The sequence below is a fragment of the Crinia signifera genome, chromosome 7 (genome assembly GCF_055691185.1).
Source record: "Crinia signifera chromosome 7, ASM5569118v1, whole genome shotgun sequence".
NCBI classification, from domain to species: Eukaryota; Metazoa; Chordata; class Amphibia; order Anura; family Myobatrachidae; genus Crinia; species Crinia signifera.
Window position 1 is genome coordinate 184,527,057 of NC_139223.1, and position 22,152 is coordinate 184,549,208.

The following is a 22,152-nucleotide window of genomic DNA, read 5'->3' on the forward strand; positions in this document are numbered from 1 at the left end:
CGCGCGCACATCTACTGTGCACAGCGGCACCAGATGTACTGCGTATGCATGCATATTAATAAGGCGCGTGCAAATGAGCTCCACAGTGCGATCACGCTGGTCACGTGAGCGCATAGAGCATAGAGCATAGCAGGGGAAAGCTCGCCCCCTGTTCAGATTTTACAGAAGCTTATGGATGGCAATCCTTAGCACATGAATACTAGAATATAATACCACGTACTACCGTATTAAATCAGAGTCAAGAGACCGAATGATGCAAGATGAACAGTGTTTAATTAACTCAACAACAAGAGAGCAATTAACTCGTATCTCAAATTCCTTTTTGTTGCTTAGATGACTGCGCTTGCTGTTTGTTCTGGTTCTTTGGAGCGCCTGTAACCAAAAGAGAGAAGAAACATATAACAACGCAGCAAGCGTAACCACCAGACCTAGCAAGGTAATGGGTTGGTTGGGTGGATGCTGTTGCTAGGTTGAAATCCTATTCCCTAGAACAAAGAACGTTTGCAGGTCATAGATTTCTGCAAACTACTGTTTGTTCATCGGGAGGCTTGCCACCTAGCAACAGCTGGTGCGTAGACTACCACATACCTGGTGGTTGCTCTAAGGAACTCAACCTTTTGGTGGTCAGATGGTCTCCAATAGTGCCTCACAAAGGTACGAGGGGAAGACCATTGAGCCGCCTGCATAATAAATTGCAATGGCAAACCCTTGGCTGCTGCAGAGGTAACTGTAGCTCCGCGGAGGGAATGTCTTTTGAATTGTGATGTGTCTATATACGCATCCCGCATTACCGACACAATCCAACGCGGATTGTGCCCAGTCTGGCTGGGCAAAAGGGTCTATGACAGGTAAGGAATAGTTGGGAGTGTTCACTTCTTATTGGTGCTGTTATAGAAAGATATGCGGATAAACACTCTACGAGACACAGAGCAGAATCTGATTGATCTCTAAGTCGAACTCTACTAAAAGTCTAAACATAGAATTTGTCTTTGTGTGCCCTTTGAGAATACTGTGGAAACCCACTGGGGTTGCAGTCATCCATGAGGCAGCAAAAGCTTACTCAATTGTTTCACTAGCGCACACAGGATGGGGGGGGGTTTCTGAGTACCCATAATTCCTCCCTCCTGGTATGGTATGGCAATAAGAGCCACCCAAGATATGCAGGGACTGATTTAAGTAGCAGGCTGCCCATAGGCACAACATTGTGCACCCCCCCCCCCCCCTGTACCTGCTAATGTATAGCCGTCACAGTCCCAGGTCTGGAAGAGGCACCCTGTCTTCTCCTTCTCCCCAGTGCTGGGAATGTCGCTACTGCCACTTCAGCTGGTGCTGCAGTCACTTCCACAGTGCTGCTGGGATATGGAGCAGCATCCCTTCTGCAACCCCCCACGATTCGTGGACCCCCCTGCGACCCCCCCAATTCGCAGAACCCTTGCGACCTTCCCTCCCACGATTAGCAGACCCCTGCGACCTCCCTCCTGTAATTTGGGGAACCCCCCACGACTCCCCCCTCCCAAGTTTTGCGCCCCCCCCCCCGCAAGATGGGGGAATGCCGTGCCACCCCCAGCAGGTGCCTAGTGGGAAATTCAGCCCTGAAGATAAGAGTGACTGATCCAAGGTTTCTTCCCATTCCAAATAAAGTTTTTACAAATACAGTAGTATAAGTTGTGGCAAGGAATGAGCCAGGGAACGGAACAAGTTTTAACTGTAAAAAAAAAAATTAGAGGGAGCATATTGGTGTATAAAACCAAGAGATCTAGATGGGATTCCAAGCAGTGATATCATACTAAAACCCCATACACACTAGGCGATATTGTTCACAATATCGTCCAGAAAGGGTTTTCTGAGTGACATTGTATACAATATCGCCTAGTGTGTACACTCCATATCGTTAACAATGTGCGCTCGCATAGAGTTCCTGCCTATTGGATTTTATAACACGGAACATGAATCAGCAATAGTACTGGGTTTTATGCGCTACATCAAGCATGGCCAACCCTTGGCTCTCCACTCCAACCATTGTGAAACTAAAAGTCCCAGCATGCCCTGCCACAGTTTTGCTATTAGGTAATGCTAAAACTCAGAAGAGCATGCTGGGATGTGTAGTTTCACAACAGCGGGAAAACCACGGGTTGGCAAGGCCTTCACTGCATATAGATGCTGTGTAACATACAGATGGGGCAGGTCCCATCTTGGCAGGGGTTGGCGATGGCGACGCCAGCCGCCATCCCCCGCCAGCGCCATATGCATAACGAGAAGGGGATGCGCACGCACGAGAGGCGCGCGCGTCCCCTTCCGACGGCGCTTCCAGCCGCACCCCTGGGTCACCACCGGCTTGTCGGCTGTAACCCGGGGTCCCCGCCGCCTGCCCGCACCCCCCCCCCCAACCCTGTCCATCTCCCTGAGGCGGAGACGGACAGGGTTCCTGTCGCCCCGCCGATGGAGATTGAGACGCGTGTGCGCGTGAGACACACGCGCGTCTCAGTCAGATGGTGAGGCAGGCCGCTGGCGGATCGTCAGCGCTGACGTTCTGGCGATTCGCCAGCAAGGAAGAGGCCTGCCCTATCTGTGTCTTATATCCAGTGCAATCTTGTCATCTCTGTCATCGGCTGGCAAACTTGTTATTATATTATAACCACAGATGTATCAACGATTGGAGGTAATTAAATAGGTAATTAAATAAGTAGGTAATTAAAAATAACTTGGAATATAACCTAAAATGTTGTGCTCAGCCTCTATCATTTGCACAGTATGTTTTATTCCACCCTGTTCTCCTGCCACTATAAAAGCAGCCGAGTCCTATCTGACCGATCATACCGAAGTCCACAACCTCCGCTGTCAGTGTCAGGTATGTATATACGATATTTATTATTATTTCTGAAAATATCTGCCTGCTCCTGGTGGTTTCCATTTTAAATAATTCATTTGCAAAATCTCCTCTCTTCTTAATATTAGTACATTAGGGGAGGATTTTTACTCTTGGATTCTTTCAAATCCCTCTATTCCACAGGTTTTCAAAGTCGGTCCTCAGGACCCCACACGGTGCATGTTTTGCAGATCTCCTCACAGAATCAAGTGAAATAATTAGCTCCACCTGTGGGTCTTTTAAAATGTGTCAGTTAGTAATGAGTGCACCTGGAAAACTTGAGCTGTGTGGGGTCCTGAGGACCGAGTTGGAGAACCACTGGTCTATTTAATATGGTCACCACACTCATTACTAATAAAATGCATACCTCCCAACATGACCCATTCCAGGAGGAACATGCTCTGTTCCTGGACTTCCCTCTTAATGTATGATTGCCATCACCTGTTCTAAACAGGTAGATTGATAAAAAAGATGTTTCAATATAGGTGATCGTAATCATAAATCAAAATGGAAGTCCAGGAATAGAGCATTGTGTCGCTCCTGGAAAGGGTCATGTTGCGAGGTATGACAATGGACGCTGGCCGTACATCAGACCAACTTTCCTCCAAACATCCAACTAATTGGTTGAATGGAATAAAAACCTGGTACTGGATAGAAGCAAATGTAATTTGTAATTAAGCCATTTGTTTCCCAAATCTCAAAATGGACAACAATTGTCACTCAGACAATGTACTGTAGTTGGACCTATTTGATTTAAACAATTTCACTGAATGTTTTTGTCCATTCTCCTGAGTTTGTAAGCAAATTGCTTATTGGCAGTTGTCCCCATACAGTACCAGATTTTCAGTCCAACCAACCAACTAGAAATTACGGTAAATTGACATAGTGTTGTAACTGCCAACAAGGGGCCAATTTATCAATGCTAAAATTAGTTATGAATGATAGCACATTTGGTATATGATAAATGGCACTCCAGTCAATCAGATCCCAATTGTCATTTGTTAAACATATCACAGTTAGGAGTGGAACACATGGCAGTTAGGAGCTGAACACAGGACCATTTGGAGGCGATTGGCTGGTGCACCATTTATCATGCTTGTCAATGATAAATGAGCACCCAAGTTAGAATTATTATGCAGCGTATATTGGTGGTATTCGGTGGTTTGGCATGTACGTCAGAATCTCCTCATAGATGTTTGGGGGCCCTAAGATGATCATATCTCCCAACACTGGAGGAGAGCTGGTTGGGACATGGAGTATTGCCGTGGAGTGCACTAGGCTGCCATTAACCCTCCCCTATAACTACCCTACAATGGCTGTAAATATCTGTCAATTGTTATAACCTAATGTTTTCACTAGTTAACCAAATCAAGGTATTATGATCATTTTATTTTTAATATTTGTTTATTTTTAAGGTCACTCCATCATGTCAAAGCAAGGTTAGTACTCACTCGTCAATCACCCTGAGAGCAGTGAGGATAGGCTGCGGGAGGATTACGGTTATGCACTAACAAGGAGGGGGCTATTGTTAGGCTGTGGGCTGAAGAGGGGGTTAGGTTTAGGCAGCGGAGTTCGGGGGTTAGGTTTAGGTACTAACAGGGAGGTAACGGGTCAGGCTGCGTGTGGGGGGGGGGGATTTGGGTTAGGCTGCTGCAAGACAAGTTAGGGTAACGGGGATAAGGAGAGAGCCGGGTTAGGTTCCTAACAGAGCCCCTGTCTGGTTCCTCCATATTGGGATGCTGAAATTTGTCTTCCAACCACTGGCATCCCCACGCTGAGGGGGACCTGCTCCAGGATCCATAGTGAGCAGTTCACTTATCTAGTAGTATGTGCTATGGTGATGCATATACACAGTGAGATCATACAAACTCCACACAGATAAGTATACTCTATAATCTTTTTTTTTATTGTTTCAGGTGATCTCTATTCCCAGCCTGGGTCAGAAAACCCCCGTAAATATCCACCCATTATTATTATACGGCATCCAGTAATTATTGATCCACCGCCCGCTCCTGCCACTGAATACCTCCTTCCAACCCCCTCATTTGCTCCTCAGCCACTTCCATCTCCACCATCTGATCACTGACTTAATAGACATCATTAGCAGAACAAGCGCAGTCACACAAGGTGATTATTATTCCCTTCTCTTCCCTTCTCTTCATTACTATGCTGGGTCTTAGTGTCCGGCTCTTACTGTGGAACTGTTGGGTGGATGTATTTGTCAATAGATGGGCAGCACGGATGGTGTAATGGTTAGCATTACTGCCTCACAGCACTGAGGTCATGGGTACAATTCCCATTATGGCCCTAACTGTGTGGAGTTTGTATATTCTCCCCATACTTGCCTGGATCAGGTATTCTGATTTTCTCCCACACTCCAAAAGTGTGTGTGTGTGTGTGTGTGTGTGTGTGTGTACATGGGCAGGTAAGTGGTTCTTATCTGCCCTCACAATCTATGGGGGGGTATTCTGGTTGATTCGCTCTGATGCAAATTGGCATCCTTGCGAGTCAACCAGATCCTGCCTTGCGAATGGTGGCACGCCAGCCCGCCATTCACAAGAAGTGTACATTCACACTGGCTGGGAATGGATTTGTTTTACATAAACATCCATTCGCAGCCGGCAAGGGAACACCCACATCATTCGATGGACGCTGAGCATTGAATGATGTGGAACGCATACGCAGAGCAACCTTAGATCTGCAGGCACATTCTGTGGGAAGTGGGCGGGCAGCTGACATCCGGTGATGTCAGCTGCCCGCCCCCGCACCCGTGTAATCGGCCCATTAGCATGACAAAGTCAAGAGTTCTCATTCGAACGCCCATGAAACGCTGGGCATTCCCATATGCTAACGGGCCACCCAGCCTCCCACACCCTCTGCTCGCAAGGATGGGTGTGGGTGCAGGCACCCAGTGAACAGTTTGTTCGCTGTGGCCGCACACACCCATGCACGTGCACAGAACTGCGCAAAGAGAAAACATCGGCCCCGTGCGAACGGACCTGAATAAGGTCCTATGTTTCTATACCATTTATAAGTGGAACATCAGTCGTAGAGTCACAAACAGTTAATAATTCCACACGTAATTACTAGGTAACAACCCTTGGTACATTCAGCTGTAGAACAGGAATCACCGTAAGGTGCCAACAGTTACAATGTTGATCATCACATTACCGGCAATGTAATATGGAACCTTTACCAATCTCTTCAATGCAAAGCATCCAACTAGTTACTCTAGACTTTATGACCAGTAAACAAAAATGGGAAAAACTCACGTGGTCCTTTTGACTTTCCCATTGTCGACCTGATGCTTGTGTCGACCTTCATACAGTCGATCCTATGACCCATACCCCGGAGGGCTGGGCTCTTTTCAGTGCCCCTATCCAGGCGGGTGGTATTTGATACATTGGGGCACAGTGGCGTAACTATAGCACCGCAGCCCCCGCCACCGCAGGGGGGCGCTGTGCATGTGGGGGCGTCAGGGACTGCGGTGCTATAGTTACACCCCCCCCCCCAATCCCCCGCAGACTTACCTATCTCGCTGGTCCCTGGCGGCTCCGTTCTTCTGATGAGGACCACCACAAAATGGCCGCCCCCATATAGCACACAGTTCTCTGAAACTGTCTGCTGTATGGGGGCGGCCATTTTGTGGTGGTCCTCAGCAGAAGAAGAACGGAGCCGCCGGGACCAGCGCGATAGGTAAGGCTGCAGGGGATTGGGGGGGGGGGGGGGGTTTGCATGGGCGGCGGGGGATTGGAGGTGCGCGGCGGGGCAGCGGGGGGGCGCCCAAAACTTAGTTACGCCACTGTTGGGGCAGATGTATTAAGCCTTAACAAGAGATAAATACAAGGGTGATAAGGAGAGATAAACGTCCAGCCAATCACACACATCCTAACTGCCATGTTACAGGCCGTGTTTGAAAAAAGTCAGTAAGAAGCTGATTGGCTGGACGTATATCTCTCCTTATCACCCTTGCATTTATCTCTTGTTAAGGCTTAATACATCTGCCCCATTGGTTGGTATATAATTTCTTACTGCCCCCAAATAGCGGAGATAAGAAATGACAATGATTGTGTCTGGAACCATTGCGTTATTTAAAGTTTTTTATTTATTTTTTGCTTATATTACATTTCCATTAAAACAGATTGAATTTTTCTTTGTGTTGGTGACTGTATTTGAGCAGTATTGTAGCCATGCACGGGGATCAAAGGGTCGACACCAAAAGTTTGGCATGTGCTATGTGGACCTTGACAGAAGTGGACCCCCAATAAGTGTAGCAGGTTTGCCCATGCATGGGTACAGCTGCTCTCCACACACTGTACTGTTCCCAATCAGAGTCCACGCTGATATATGTCAAAATTTGTGTCAACCTTTTCATGTGTCGACAATTGCTACGTCAACATTTTGCTTGTGTTGACCTTTTGTCAGTGAGAATGGGGCAGATGTATTAAGCCTTAACAAGAGATAAATGCAAGGGTGATAAGGAGAGATAAACGTCCAGCCAATCAGCTCCTTACTGACTTTTTTCAAACACCACCTGTAACATGGCAGTTAGCAGGTGATTGGCTGGACGTTTATCTCTCCTTATCACACTTGCATTTATCTCTTGTTAAAGATAAATACATCTGCCCCATTGTCTGTTAAATTATACAACAAGTTAATATAACTCTAAAATGCAATAATTAAAATGCAAAACAATATAATCATCCACTTAATGCACATATTATTAAAAGACAACCAATCCCTTGTTCCTAGTAGAGTGACAGGACAGGATTTACAGTAGATGAAGAATTAAGCCCCATACATGCTAGAAGACGGGGGCCGCAGCCGATATAGTTAACCAAATCAGCAGTGGCCGATATTGTGTGTCCACACTGTAAGATATCGACCCCCGATATCATTCAGTGATGTCACCGGGGCCCGCTAAACATCCAGGTTGCTTAGCTATATTGCAAAATTGACCTACATGTTTGGAAGACATCAATCATTGCTAATGACGCGCAGGAGCATGTGTGACACCCCAGAAAACCACACATGCATCGTTAACAATATTGAGATATCTTTCAGAAAGGGCTTATAAAAATATTACTCAGAAGACTCTTTCTGAGTGATATCTTTTACAATATCTTCTAGTAAGAAACACAGAAGGCTGAATAAGCCTGAGGTGACATAAACCACTGAGGGTTCTCCCAGGGTACACACTGCTGTTGATCACATGCTATTGTAATGAGGATGGGCACAAGGCCTATCAGAGCAGGGGGAGGGTTTAGACAGGGTAGGAATGATCACGAGTTTAGAGTGACCACCCTCTGTCCAAGAAGCTGGTAACATACCTCCCAACTTTTCATGTGAAGAAATAGGGACACTCGCGCGGCGAAGCGTATGCAAATGAGGGCGCGGCTTATGCTAATTAGCCGCGACCTCATTTTTATACGAGAATGCGCATGCGCACAGCGTCTATTCTACTACATTGGGGGGTCTCCCAACTGCCACCCCCCCCGCAGCGGGACAATGCCTGCCGCGGGTGGGACGTCGGGACAGGACCCGAAAATCGGGACTGTCCCGACGGAATCGTGACAGTTGGGAGGTATGTGGTAAGGCTAAAGCTGTATCTTATACTGTCTCTCTATCTTTTACTAAATCTTTCAAAAATCTTTCACCTTCTCTCTCCCCTGTTAGATTCTTCCTTTTCTGTCTTTCTCTTTCTTGCTGGAAGCCTAGTGTAACACACAGACAGGCAGAGCCCAGTGTAACACACAGACAGAGCCCAGTGTAACACACTGATACAGAGCCCAGTGTAACACACTGATACAGAGCCCAGCAGCTACATAAGACTAATTTACTGCATCTTTAATTACTGAATCTATAGTTAAATGTACAGCAAAGCCCAGTAAATACAGATCTAATGAAATGAAAGTATGCACTGCCTAGCCAAAGTCTATGTGTGGGGTGTCTGTGAGTGAGCATGTGTGCTCATGCTGCTCACCTTTCTGTGATACTATCACTATACTATTAGTCCAGATGCCAAAACACTTACTGCTGCTGCTTCTGGTACTAAGGGGTAGATTTACGATTGTGCGCAGAGGGGTTTTTGCGCTATCCCCCTGCGCTAAAGCAGGGGATAGCGCTTCCCCTCATTTATCAAACCTGCTTGACAGGTAAAATATCGGCGGCGGTGCGGGGGCGGAGAGATAGCGCATGTACTTTTTTCAGTACAGGGCGCTTATTGCATACCTGATTTATCACAGTTCTTTATGCGCCTCTGAGGCGCTGTCCTTATCGCCAGAAATATCTGGCGCTGCAGGTCTCTCCTGCCGCTTGCTGGTGTTCGGCGTTTGCAAATTCAAACTGCGCATGCGCCGGGTACACAACATCCCCGGCGAACATTACCCCCCGCATGCGCAGTTTGAATTTGCAGACGCCGGAGATCAGCAAGCGGAAAACTGCGCATGTGCCGGATACACAACGCGAGACCAAGGTATCCGGCGCATGCGCAGAAGACACCGCCGGACGGAGGATCACCCTTCGTTATGGGAGGAGGCGTATCACCACAGGTCAGTGATAACGCACTCCCATAACGTGCGCACACATATTCATAAATAAGGGCATGAAACAGGTACGCTTCGCTGCGCAAAAGTGGCGAAAAATACCTGCGCCCATAACGACCATTTGCCACACATTGATAAATCCACCCCTGAGTCCTGAGCATACTGCTGGGCTAAATCTTCTGCTGGGACCTGTGTGTAGGTGCTTTTGCAGCTACAATGTTATTCAGCTCTCTCATTATGTAATATACAGGAGGCAGTGCATGTTAGCTACCACAGGTGGCAGTGCAGAGCTCAGACATGGTCTGGACTCTGCGGATCTACATTGTCCTGATGACTCATGAGTCATGCAAATAGTTCAGTAGTTCAATTGGTTCACTTTCTACAGATCCCTGAACTAATCTCTGGGCCATAATGAGACTGTACAGTGTCTCTGGGCTGCCATGTGTGGCACTGCTGTGCTCAGGCATGTGTATTGTGTGTATGGAGCAGAGCTCACGAGCTACACTTCCAATCAGCACACACACAGTGCTGGGTGCTGTATGTTATACTGTAGCTGTTTACTCCACAGGACAAAGATGGATATGGATGAACCTTCATAATACATAAAGTGGAACAGTTTCCCCTAGCAGCCGATCGGCTTAGGTCACATTTTAGACTGTGCAAGATAAATGACAGAAACTTACTGGATATTTTGCAAACTCTTTACTTTATCTCTCTCTAAAGTCAGTTGCATTGGGGCAAAGGGACATGTTAAATACTGTATTTTAAAAGCAAAAATAGTGACAGTATATTACTCTGAATTTGGGTATTTTACTTGCATATTATGGAAGTTAAAATAATAGCCAAAATGGGATAAATATTGCAGAGCTAAACAATAAATAGGTCCCTATAGTGCCGCTTTCGCACTGCCTAAACGTTTTTACAAAGCTGTATTTTAAGGTGGTATTCAAGACGGGTCTGAGCCTTGACATTGCAGTAGATTGCTGTTTTGAATGCCATTTGAATACCATTCACATCAATCAGCCCGTTTTGATCCCCTCAACATGTTTCAAGGCGGAATGCAGGGGACAGGTCTGTAGTCTGTTGTTTTTGCTAAATACCGTTTCGAGCCTTTCTCACTGCATAAAAAATGTCCCATAAAACGTGTAGGACTCTGCTTTTAAACGTTTTGAAATATCGGTTATCTTTAACTGGTAAATCAATTCTGGCACTTTCCGTTTGCCTAAAACGTGTTGGAAATGTGAAACAATGGCAATAGACCGTTTTACAAGTGCAGTGTGATAGGGGTATAAGGGTGCTGTATAATTTACTGCTTTTCTAAATTGAAAAATAATCTGATTTAATAAACCTATCTGATCATTCTAACAAGACCATTACTCCTCCAATGAGCTAGTATTAGAAATCCCTGCTCTGCGTGTAATAATGTAGTCTGGTTCATCTAGTTCTAATCACCCCTCTCAGTCTCTGAGTTGGTGATGGAATAATGAGCCAGACAAACTGCTGTATATATGCTCGAGTGTAGGTCGACCCGAATATAAGCCTAGGCACCTAAGTCTACAAAAAAAACTGTGAAAGCTTATTGACTCGAGTGGGACCCTCAATTGAGTATAAGGGCATTTTCAGCATAAAAAATGTTCTAAAAAAAATTGGCTTATACTCGAGTATATATATGGTAATCTTCTGAACTAATCTTTTGGGTGAACTAGATCATAATGATAATAATCATAATAGTCACAAAAATTAACTAGATTTCCCATCACTAAGGGGTAGGCCCTGGCAATGGCGCCTGGACCTCCTAGTAGCCTGGGGGTCGGGCAGAGCTAGTGCCCATGGCGCAACTTCCCGGGGGCGCGGCAGGGCCACCTGGATGATACCACTGCCCAGTCCCCGCCATTGCTCCTGCCACGGGCACTGCACGCCCCTCTGGCATTCCAAGACTGGCCAGCGGGGTGGCGGGAGATGGGGATGTAGGGCTGCTAGTGCAGGCTACTGGGGAAGGCCACCCCCCTATTTTGGGACCCCCAGTCACTCCTGTCAATCCCCGGGGACATGCCTCCTGCAGGACCGGCCAGGCGACAATGGCTGCAGAGGACCAGGCTGGTCCGCAGCGCTAAAGGGGGGTCTAGGGTAGTTCCCAAAAATACTTCCCCTCTGTTGGCTGACGTGGTGCAGGGCCCCTGCCACCTACTTCCGGTAAGGGAGTACAGCAGTTTATGGCCCTTCTGACTTCCTTTATGGACCGCATGTCTGGGCTTTCCCCTACTGGGGCTTTGCCAGCTCCCAACCCTGCCATTTTGCCAGCCCCTGCTGAGCTGCCTGGGGTTACAGCCTCTTCACAGGTGGCGCCCGTTATTGTGTCCCCAACTAGTGCCGTGGCCCGGGAGCTCAGGCCGGTTGCCACTTCGGCCTCGCAGGGCGGGCCCGGCTCCTCCTCTGGCAGTTGTTCCTGGAACCTCGGCTATCGGGACCCCTGGTGTGTCCACGGCACTTCAGGTGATCAGCCCGGAATGGAGGGGCTAGCTATGCGGGCTATCGTGCCCAGGACACTGTGGTGCTATCAGGAAGGATGGCACGAGGGGGAACAGTTTAGGCTGTCTGCCCCTTCTGCAGGTAAGACACCTGGTGCGGCCATGGGAGCCTTTGTCTGGAGTTTGTACTCCTTGGGGTGTTCTGTTGCCTCAGTACGCAGGATGCTGGCAGGGGTGTCTTTCTTTTCATCTCGGCATGGTAGGGCGGACCTGTCCCGGTCCATTCTGGTGTCCAGGGCGTTGCGTGGATGGCTGCACACCTCGCCGGCGCTCCCAGACTGCAGGCGACCAATTGATTTGACATTGCTCCCAGCCTTGCTGGGTGCCCTGAGGGACATTTGCTGGCCTGACTATGAGGTCCTGTTGTTCCGAATGGCGTATGCAATGGCTTATCATGGTGCCTTCAGGATCGGGGAGCTGGTGGCGCTGTCAAAGCGAATGCCCTCACCACTGACCGTGGATGACCTGGTGGTCCATGTGGATTCGGTGCTATGTCACCTGCGCCGTTCCAAGACGGACCAGGCTGGTAGGGGGTGGTGGCTGACTTTGCTCCCATGTGCGGTGGAAGGGGTGTGCCCCGTGGCGTTGGTTACGGCCTTCGCACAGGTGCACCCAGACCTACCTGGTGCATGGTTGATGCATGATGATGGGTCACCGCTCACCAAGTATCAGTTTTGCCACGGATTGGGACGGGCGCTGGAGGCCACGGGTCTCGATCCAAAGGAATTTGGGTCGCATTCCTTTCGGATTGGGGCTGCTACCTCGGCGGCTGCGGAGGGCCGCTCCTATTCAGAGATTCAGTCTCTGGGTCGATGGCGCTCGGCAGCATTCCGTAGGTACATTCGGCCGACTTTATCTATCACTACTCACCATGGTCGACTGGACGCATAAGCGCTCGCCAACTTCCAGTGGGGGCCTTGAGGTGTGTTTTCGCATCCGCCCGGGGGCACAATTTGGCTTCATTTACAATCTGACATGGCGTACCTGTTAGTTTACTCCGGGCGGTGTGTTTTGTGCCTCAAGAGCTGGTCGGCCACGGTTTTCTCTTCCCTCTCTCTCTCTAACCTGGTTGGTGTGTGAGGGCTGGTTGCAATTGAGTCCCCTACTAACTAACCTCTTGTGTGCATACTTCAGGTCGACAGAACGTTAAGTCCGTGTGGATGTTGGGCCATTCCTTTGTTTACTGGGCCTCGCAGGCGGATCTCGCCTCTGATGTATGCATTATGGAAGTACATTTATTTATATATGCAAAGACTATCTAATTTATTCATGTCGCACGCAACCAATAAGAGAATGTCCAGCTTTATAATCAATGAATATTATTTATGAATGTAAACTGATGAAACTGTATCATGGATTACAAAATATAACAATACAGGTATTATACATAATAACGATTATTATGCCAGCATCCTTAAATAAAGCTACCCTCAGTGATAAATATATATGAATGTATATATATATAAATGTGAATATAATGCTGTAAGGGGGAGAAAGGGGCGTGTACGTGAGGCAGCGGCCATCTTAGCTAGAACACATGTTAGTCTGCCACATGGCATTCCGCCATCTTAGATTCCACTACATAGCACACAAAGGAAACCTTAGCAAAAGACTATTAACTTCCGCCTGGCAATCACACATAAACTGACTGTACGTTCATAATTTCTATTCACAACATTTACTCCAAATTAACCTCTAACTTGCATCATGCGATACTCACAATCCTGACTATACTTGCACATCCATCAAACACACTATCCCTGCAGCATCATGCTAACAACACACAAAGCATTCACACTCTTCAATACAAAGAGTCCATACATGCTCACGCATAGCCTTACACATGCGTTCAGATTCATGCTTTCCTTTGAGCAAACACACACTTGATTAAGCACAAATGCTGGAGTCCATACATGTTCACGCACAGCCTAACACATGCTTTCAAATACATAGTTGTAGATCAATCTACCAAGCCAAACACATCCTCTCTGAACAGATCACAATCACCACACTTTCAACACAATACATACCTCCATATGTCCAGGGGCAACATCCCATTGTTCCTATGCATACACCATATACTCCACTCACGATTCATAACTACAGGCTAATAACACAGCACGTTTCAACCATTAGATCTATGTATGATATATTATTACAATGCCTTATCTCAATGATCCTAGCTAATCATTGTTCACACAGGTCACTTCTCAAACACAGACACAAGCTTTCTTTGTATAGCTATATGTAAACATATTCTGGGCCTTTACACATGTTAATATCTGAAGACACCCAAGAATGGAAGTTAACTACTCTTAAACTCTCTAACATAATCCATTGCTCCATAACCGGGGTCCTAGTACACAATTAATCAGTCCTACAGGTTATACATTACTCAAAGCCATGTGCCCATCTTGTCCAGGAGTGTTGCATCCCATCTTATCTGGTCAACGTCCCAATAGCAAGTAAGTGGATATTTTTCTTTCACTATCCAAGAAACTTTCTAGGGGGAGGGGTTGATCCTATTGTCTTCCCAGAGACCATTCATTCACCTGGTTTCACTAGCCCATAGACACGCCCCTTTGTTTACAGTATCCTGTGACTGGCTCGCTGGTGCTTTCCAGAGAACCATTCATCACATTCTATCCATTAGCCTATAGACACGCCCCTCTGTTAGCTGTATCTTAATATAGTGTGAGCTTATAATTTGTAATAACATGTGAGTGCAATATCATATGGAATTCTAATAACTGTCATCCGATAACTAATGTAATTTCGCTCATTTAGAGTTTAAACATGACATTATGGGCTGAAATGTGTAACTTGAAATGCAATATTTCCTGGCCTATGGGATAAAAATGATTATGTATTCCTGACTATATTAATATTATGGGCATGGTTATAATTATAATTATGGAAATTATATGCTGGGAAAAATTAGACATTGACAGCATGTTCCCACAAGCTGGGGAGGTTAGGTGGCTAGGAGTACGGGGCATGAGGTGGTGTGCGCTGCAGGCTCAGCTGATGCTGGCCGTGAAGCAGTTTGGGGTCCCGAAGGTCGTTATATTCCACTTAGGCGGGAATGACCTTGGGCGGGGATCCGCTCTGGAGCTGCGCTCCGTGATTATCCGGGACCTCCACATCATTGCCCAATTTTTGCCATCTTGTGTGTTAGTGTGGTCCTCCATGATCTCAAGGAGAGTTTGGAGGAACGCTAGATTGTGCCCCCGCCTGGAGCGTTCACGTAAGAAGGTGAACCCTGCGGTTGAGAGATACCTGCTAGTTAACGGCGGGGGTGTCATGACGCCATCGACTTCCAGTGTCCAGAGCTGAACAGGAGCGATGGCGTTCATCTGAGCACAGAGGGCGTGGCTCAGTTTTCTAGGCAACATTTTCATGGTTATCTTCAAGGTGCTGAGCGTTATTAGTGGTGGCGGTGGCTGCGGCCTAGGGCCTGGCTGTGGCGGTAAAGAACGGTCATTCTTTAAGAACTCTGTATGTGTGTAGGTAGTGGGGTGCACTCTCCCTCGACATCGATTGTCATGGGCCATGCTTCTGTCCGGGGAATGGCCGTCACCACCAGGCCTGGTGGCTGACCAGGGAGAGTGGTCACCCAGCGTTGTATGTATGCTTAGTGATCTTTAACCCCACCTTTCCTATAGTGACCGTTCTTTAGTGCCGCCACCATTCATAGTCTTAGTTAATTGTCAAAATAAATTTGACATTCTTTTTGAAACGCCAGCACTTTGTGTCGTGTCTTTATTTTAAGTTAAGTTATATAAGGTTTAGAGTTAAGTTTGTATTTAGGTGTATCAACCGTCGGGGTGGGCCAGGGGGATACCCGATGGTGAGTTTAAGAAACACAGAAGGCTGAATAAGCCTGAGGTGACATAAACCACTGAGGGTTCTCCCAGGGTACACTCTGCTGTTGATCACATGCTATTATAATGAGGATGGGCACAAGGCCTATCAGAGCAGGGGGAGGGTTTAGACAGGGTAGGAATGATCACGAGTTTAGAGTGACCACCCTCTGTCCAAGAAGCCCCACCCACCCTTCCCTATTTCTCTTCCTCTTCGGCGGCGGTAAAGAACGGTCATTCTTTAAGAACTCTGTATGTGTGTAGGTAGTGGGGTGCACTCTCCCTCGACATCGATTGTCATGGGCCATGCTTCTGTCCGGGGAATGGCCGTCACCACCAGGCCTGGTGGCTGACCAGGGAGAGTGGTCACCCAGCGTTGTATGTATGCTTAGTGATCTTTAACCCCACCTTTCCTATAGTGACCGTTCTTTAGTGCCGCCACCATTCATAGTCTTAGTTAATTGTCAAAATAAATTTGACATTCTTTTTGAAACGCCAGCACTTTGTGTCGTGTCTTTATTTTAAGTTAAGTTATATAAGGTTTAGAGTTAAGTTTGTATTTAGGTGTATCAACCGTCGGGGTGGGCCAGGGGGATACCCGATGGTGAGTTTATGTACACTCAATATCGTTAACGACCGCCCTGCCCCTCTCGGCTGAACATGCAGGTCAATTTGGCTATACAGCCAAAGAGCTGCACGTTTGGCGGGTCCCGATATCGCTCATTGTTTACACTTAATATCAGCCATCTGCAGCCGTGGCCAATACCATTCACTAACCAGGATCGCTTGGAGCAGGCCTGTCCAAACTATGGCCCACCAGCTGTTGTGAAACTACACATCCCAGCATGTCTTGCCATAGTTTTAGTATTCCCTAATAGTAAAGCTGTGGCAAGGCATGATGGGACTTGCAGTTTCACAACAGCTGGAGGGCCATAGTTTGGACATGCCTGGCCAAGTGTGTATGGGGCTTAAGGGAGGTCGCACACTCCTTATTGGCAGATGAAATGAAATGTACCGTGTAATTCCCAACAACCTTAACTGATGTATGAATATTTCAATAGTCCTGCATGGATCACTGGCAGACAAGAATGTCCTATCTATCAGCGTCGTTGGTCCAGATGGATAAGCAAACTATGTCCATGTTCAAATAGGGCCCAAATGATATCCAATTGTGTGTTCAGATATTGTTCCAAGCTAGGTTGCGCCGTGTACTGGTGGATGTAGAAAGAAGACTGACGCGTTTCGCTGCCAGCTGCAGTTTTTTCAAGGTGGTCTGTGAGGTGCTGATCCAGGGTTTAAATACCTGTCTGCTTACCTGCACTTTAATGGGGGTTATTCAGACCTTATCACTGCTCTGTTAAATTGCAGCAAATCCATTCGCACGCTGCTCATCATCAAATGATCTGTGTGTAGTCTGTGCATAGCCCAGGACTTACTTGGCGGCTGCGTTAGAAACAGGCTGCTCTGGGACAGAGTTGACGTCACCCGAATTGCCAGAAAACGGCCAATGACCACCACCAAACGACAACTTCTTGTCAATTAACTTGCGTACGGTCAGCAATTAAAAAAAAGTGGCAGAATTTTATTGCAGGAAGGCCTCGCGCATGCGTACTACGAGATATACAGATGTGGAGTCTATTGATAATCGCCTGGCCTAAGAATTCGCAGCTGAGCGATTTGGTCTGAATAACCCCCAATCATTTATGTTTATCTAAAACCCGTAATAACCTAAGATGTGACTCTTTTTTTACAGAGTGGATCCGGATTTAACGGGAAACTTGAAAATTGCAGGAAAAATGTTTCACCTTCCCAAATGCCCGGTTTAGAACATAACACCTCCAGTATACAGACATAAGAAATACTTATATAAGAATAGCAATATGCTGCTGCCCTGATTATCCTTATTCCCATTTACGGAACTGTATAATATATAAAAAATAAAGCTCGTCAGACCAATATAATGTACTGTTTCTCTGTATCAGTTGTGCGCAGTCATTTTATAACAATATGGGTTTCTTGTATGACTTTGATGTATGTGAACTGGTCACATTTTTTTCCATTAAACACAACAGCTAAATGTACAATCCCCCCCCTCCCCCATGTATCCCATGGGTCATGCTATTGTGCAATTTAACTAAATGAATATTGTGGGAATAACTGCTGAGCAACTACAGTATTCACAATGAGTACAGGAAATCATTGTCCTTGCCCAAAAACTCATTTGTGGCACCCCAGCAGGCTGAGTTAAGCTGCAGTAAAGAAACTAAAAAATGTAGGATTTTTTTATTTACAATCTGGGGTAGCAGGAGATTAGACACCGAAATGGGAGTTTCCTGCAGAAAGCTGGATGGTGTGCAAATAAGCAGTATTTTAAAAGACAAAACCAGGAAGGGAATTGCTTCTACTGCTGTAGATTTTGTTGAGGACAACTAAATGCAAAGGGGGTATGCAAATGTTTGTTCTTTTTTTCACGCCTATTCTCCCTTTTTTTCACAACATTTATATGTCGTGATATTAGTTTCATATTCAGTTCTTCCCCGTCTTTTAGAAGTTAACAGTTTTTTTAACATCTTTTATTTCACGGTTATTTTCAATGGGCTTCGTATTCAAATGTTTGGTGATAAGTTTCAGGCCTTTTAATAGTCGCCTAAACTTGGTAATTTTCTCGTCATTTTAATCAGCTGGGTGTCGGGTGGTGATAAGTGTCATTTTTTTTTTTTAAATGTTTTTAAAGGAATGTTTTATTTAATGAGATTTCTTTTTTTTATAAGGGGTTAAGGATAAACTTTAAGAAAAAAATGCAATCGAGCAGGGGTTCTCAACTCAGTCCTCAGGACTCCACACAGTTCATGTTTTCCAGGTCACCCGCAGGTGCACAGGTGCACTCATTACTCATTGACAGATTTTAAAAGATCACAGTTGGAGCTAATTTTTTCACTTATCACATGCCATGAGGAGACCTGCAGCACTGTGTGGGGCATTGAGGACCGAGTTTGAGAACATGCGCAATAGAGTATAGGCACATAACCATCCCCCCCCATAGAGTATAGGTACACCTCCCACATACTGTATAGTGTAAGTACTCTGGCAAAATGCATGTGGGTCATTAGGTCGACCACTGAAGATCAACAGGGCTTAGGTTGACACTTGGAAAAGGTCAACATGGCTAAAGTTGTCAGGGTCAAAAAGTTGACACATGCATTAGGTCAACAATGGGAAGGTCGACAGTCAAAAGGTTGACATGGGTTATTCCCTTTTTTGTCCCTAATGTTGACATACAGTAGTCGACAGGGACACAGAGAAAGTGACCTACAAGTCTCCTAACAAGTGTGTGTGTGACAGATGAATCACCTTGGTGGGTCAGAGGCAGCCGGCTCCGGCTCCCTGCACAGCGCAGGCACAGCGGCTCATCTTCTCTTCTCTGGGTGGCAGGCTCCGGCTCCCTGCACAGCGCAGCGGTTCATCTTCTCTCCTGTTAGTGGCAGACTCCGGCTCCCTGCAGAGCATATCGGCTCATCTTCTCTCCTGTTAGTGGCAGGCTCCGGCTCCCTGCACAGCGCAGCGGTTCATCTTCTCTCCTGTTAGTGGCAGACTCCGGCTCCCTGCAGAGCATATCGGCTCATCTTCTCTCCTGTTAGTGGCAGGCTCCGGCTCCCTGCACAGCGCAGCGGCTCATCTTCTCTCCTGTTAGTGGCAGGCTCCGGCTCCCTGCAGAGCATATCGGCTCATCTTCTCTCCTCTGGGTGGCAGGCTCCGGCTCCCTGCACAGCGCAGCGGCTCACCTTCTCTCCTCTGGGTGGCAGGCTCTGGCTCCCTTCACAGGGCAGCAGCTCATCTTCTCTCCTGTTAGTGGCAGGCTCCGGTTCCCTGCACAGTGCAGCGGCTCGTTATCTCTTCTGTGGGTGGCAGGCTCCAACTGCCTGCACAGTGCAGAGGCTCATTGTCTCTCCTGTGGGGGGCAGGCTCTGGCTCCCTGCACAGTGCAGAGGCTCGTTGTCTCTCCTGTGGGGTGCAGGCTCTGGCTCCCTGCACAGTGCAGTGGCTCATTGTCTCTCCTGTGGGGGGCAGGCTCTGGCTCCCTGTACAGCGCAGCAGCTCAACTTCTCTCCTGTGGTTGGCAGGCTCTGGCTCCCTGCACAGGGCAGCAGCTCATCTTCTCTCCTGTGGTTGGCAGGCTCCGGTTCCCTGCACAGTGCAGAGGCTCGTTATCTCTTCTGTGGGTGGCAGGCTCCAGCTGCCTGCACAGTGCAGAGGCTCGTTGTCTCTCCTGTGGGGTGCAGGCTCTGGCTCCCTGTACAGCGCAGCGGCTCATTGTCTCTCCTGTGGGGGGCAGGCTCCCTGCACAGCGCTTATTACATAAAAATGGAAGTATCGCAAGCGTTTGATAATAAGATAAATCTTTACTTATAAACACAACTGATATACAAGAAATATATAAAACACAGATAATAAGAATAAAGATAAAAAAATACTTTCACGTTCTCAGGAGGTAAATGAAGGGATTTGATAGAAGCCCATGTGGAGAAATGTCACAGAGGTAAGTGCACTTTACCAATTGCTATATACCACCGCTAGCTGGTGGGTTCCGCTCCCCGTGCATTTGAAGTCCTCACTAATTATACGGAGCTCCTTGGCAGCCGCTGGAGGTAGATGGAACAAGTAACCCGCAAAGCTTGGACTTGCGCCCTCTCACACAGGTGGCCGGGTGTGATTGAGCCGCCGGAGGAGTCCAGGGTGCGGGATCCACAAGTTGAAGTAGGGGAAGGAAGCAAATGGAGCAGGCTTTTTGGGTTATACACAGTAGGCAATTGTATCCCAAGTGTTGAGTTGGCATTTCATTGCCGACTGCAGCTTTATCAAAGGTGTCTGGCATGGTTCCTAGTCTGGGTACCCTTCACAATGAGTAAATGATCAACTTGTGTGTGGTTCAAACACTTGCATATTTATAAAAAGTAAATAAAACAGGATGAGGAGACGGACGTACATATAATAATTAGAACCGAATACTATACAGAGTAAAAAGTGGAATAATTCAGGCTCCGGCACCCTGCACAGCACAGCGGCTCTTCGTCTCTCCTGTGGGGGGGCAGGCTCCGGCTCCCTGCACAGCACAGCGGCTCTTCGTCTCTCCTGTGGGGGGGAAGGCTGCAGCACACGTTCTCCGCTCTTCATCATCCCCAGTGGCTCCCTGAATGTGGCATCTGCCTGCTCGCACATCTGCTTTTCAGAATCACGGCGCAGGACACATCAGGGTGTGGTTGGGCGAGGGCCATGTGAATTAAATAGTGTCTGCTTAACAGGGTGAGGGGCGCTCTTATAATGGAGACAAACTTGTATGACTGGGCAGAGTAAAACAGGGTGGAACAAAATAGGGAATAAAAAAGAATAAAATGGCACGCAAATACGCAAATAAAATATATGCAATCCGTGATATTAAAAAAAAGGGAAAAAATGGGCGTGAGATTAAAAGAGGGGAATAAATGGGCGTGATAATTAAGACAACTACAACAGATTAGACGTCTAAAAAAAAACCATTTGAATAGCAAACCCGAACATTACTTCAAAAGACGTCAGATGCGTGAATTTGAAAGGTGTGAAAATTTTACAGCCAAATGTAAATATTTGAATACCCACCAAAATGTCACACATTATTGCACAAACAAATGTAGAATTCAACCATTGTAGAAATAAATATATTGTATAAATATAGCACAGAAATGGGCATACAGTAGTTGCCATAACTATCTGTTGTGTTCTCTAATGGTACTGTATCTTACCATACTATTCAACAGAGGCGTAACTACAACTTTGTGGGCCCCATAGCAAAATACTGAAAGGCCCCCCCCCCTCCATTGTCACTACAAAAGAGAGAAGGGGGGAGAGGAGGGGGGGAGAGCATAAATGGCAAAAAAGGCAACACATTATATATTGCAATAATATTGTTATTGTTTAATTAAACTGATAAGTTTCTAACTTATCAGCCCTGAGACTTTAAATATAATATATGTGTATTGTGCTATTAGCCTAGTACACCTAGCCTGGTCATTATGCTGGTGTAAATAGATTACTTCTGCAGGCAAATTGCTATGAATATTGATATCTCCTGCCAGAGTTGGTACATTGTGGGGATGTAGGAGAATGAGGCTGTATTATTTTGGTTCTTACTTTTCTTGTGTTTGGAAATGACCTCCCAGATACTGCGCCTAGAGCATGGGTGCACTCCAGTGGTGGGTTCATCTAAAATGATGAGTTTGTGGGGAGGGGGGGGGGGGGGGGAGGGTTGGGAAGAGGGCTCAGGGATGATCTGGCAACCCTGGATAGGAGAGAGAGAGAGTGGAGAGAGAGGAGGG

At 46.9% G+C, this 22,152-nt stretch overlaps 1 long non-coding RNA gene across 1 annotated transcript in view; it reads right to left on the reverse strand.

The window, feature by feature from the left end:
• Positions 1-327: 327 nt before the first annotated feature.
• Positions 328-22,152, reverse strand: part of LOC146019663 (uncharacterized) — a 95,214-nt gene continuing 73,389 nt past the window's right edge. The window contains exon 3 of the long non-coding RNA XR_014450648.1: positions 328-372. This is a non-coding gene — a long non-coding RNA (uncharacterized LOC146019663). The remainder of the gene's footprint in view (positions 373-22,152) is intronic.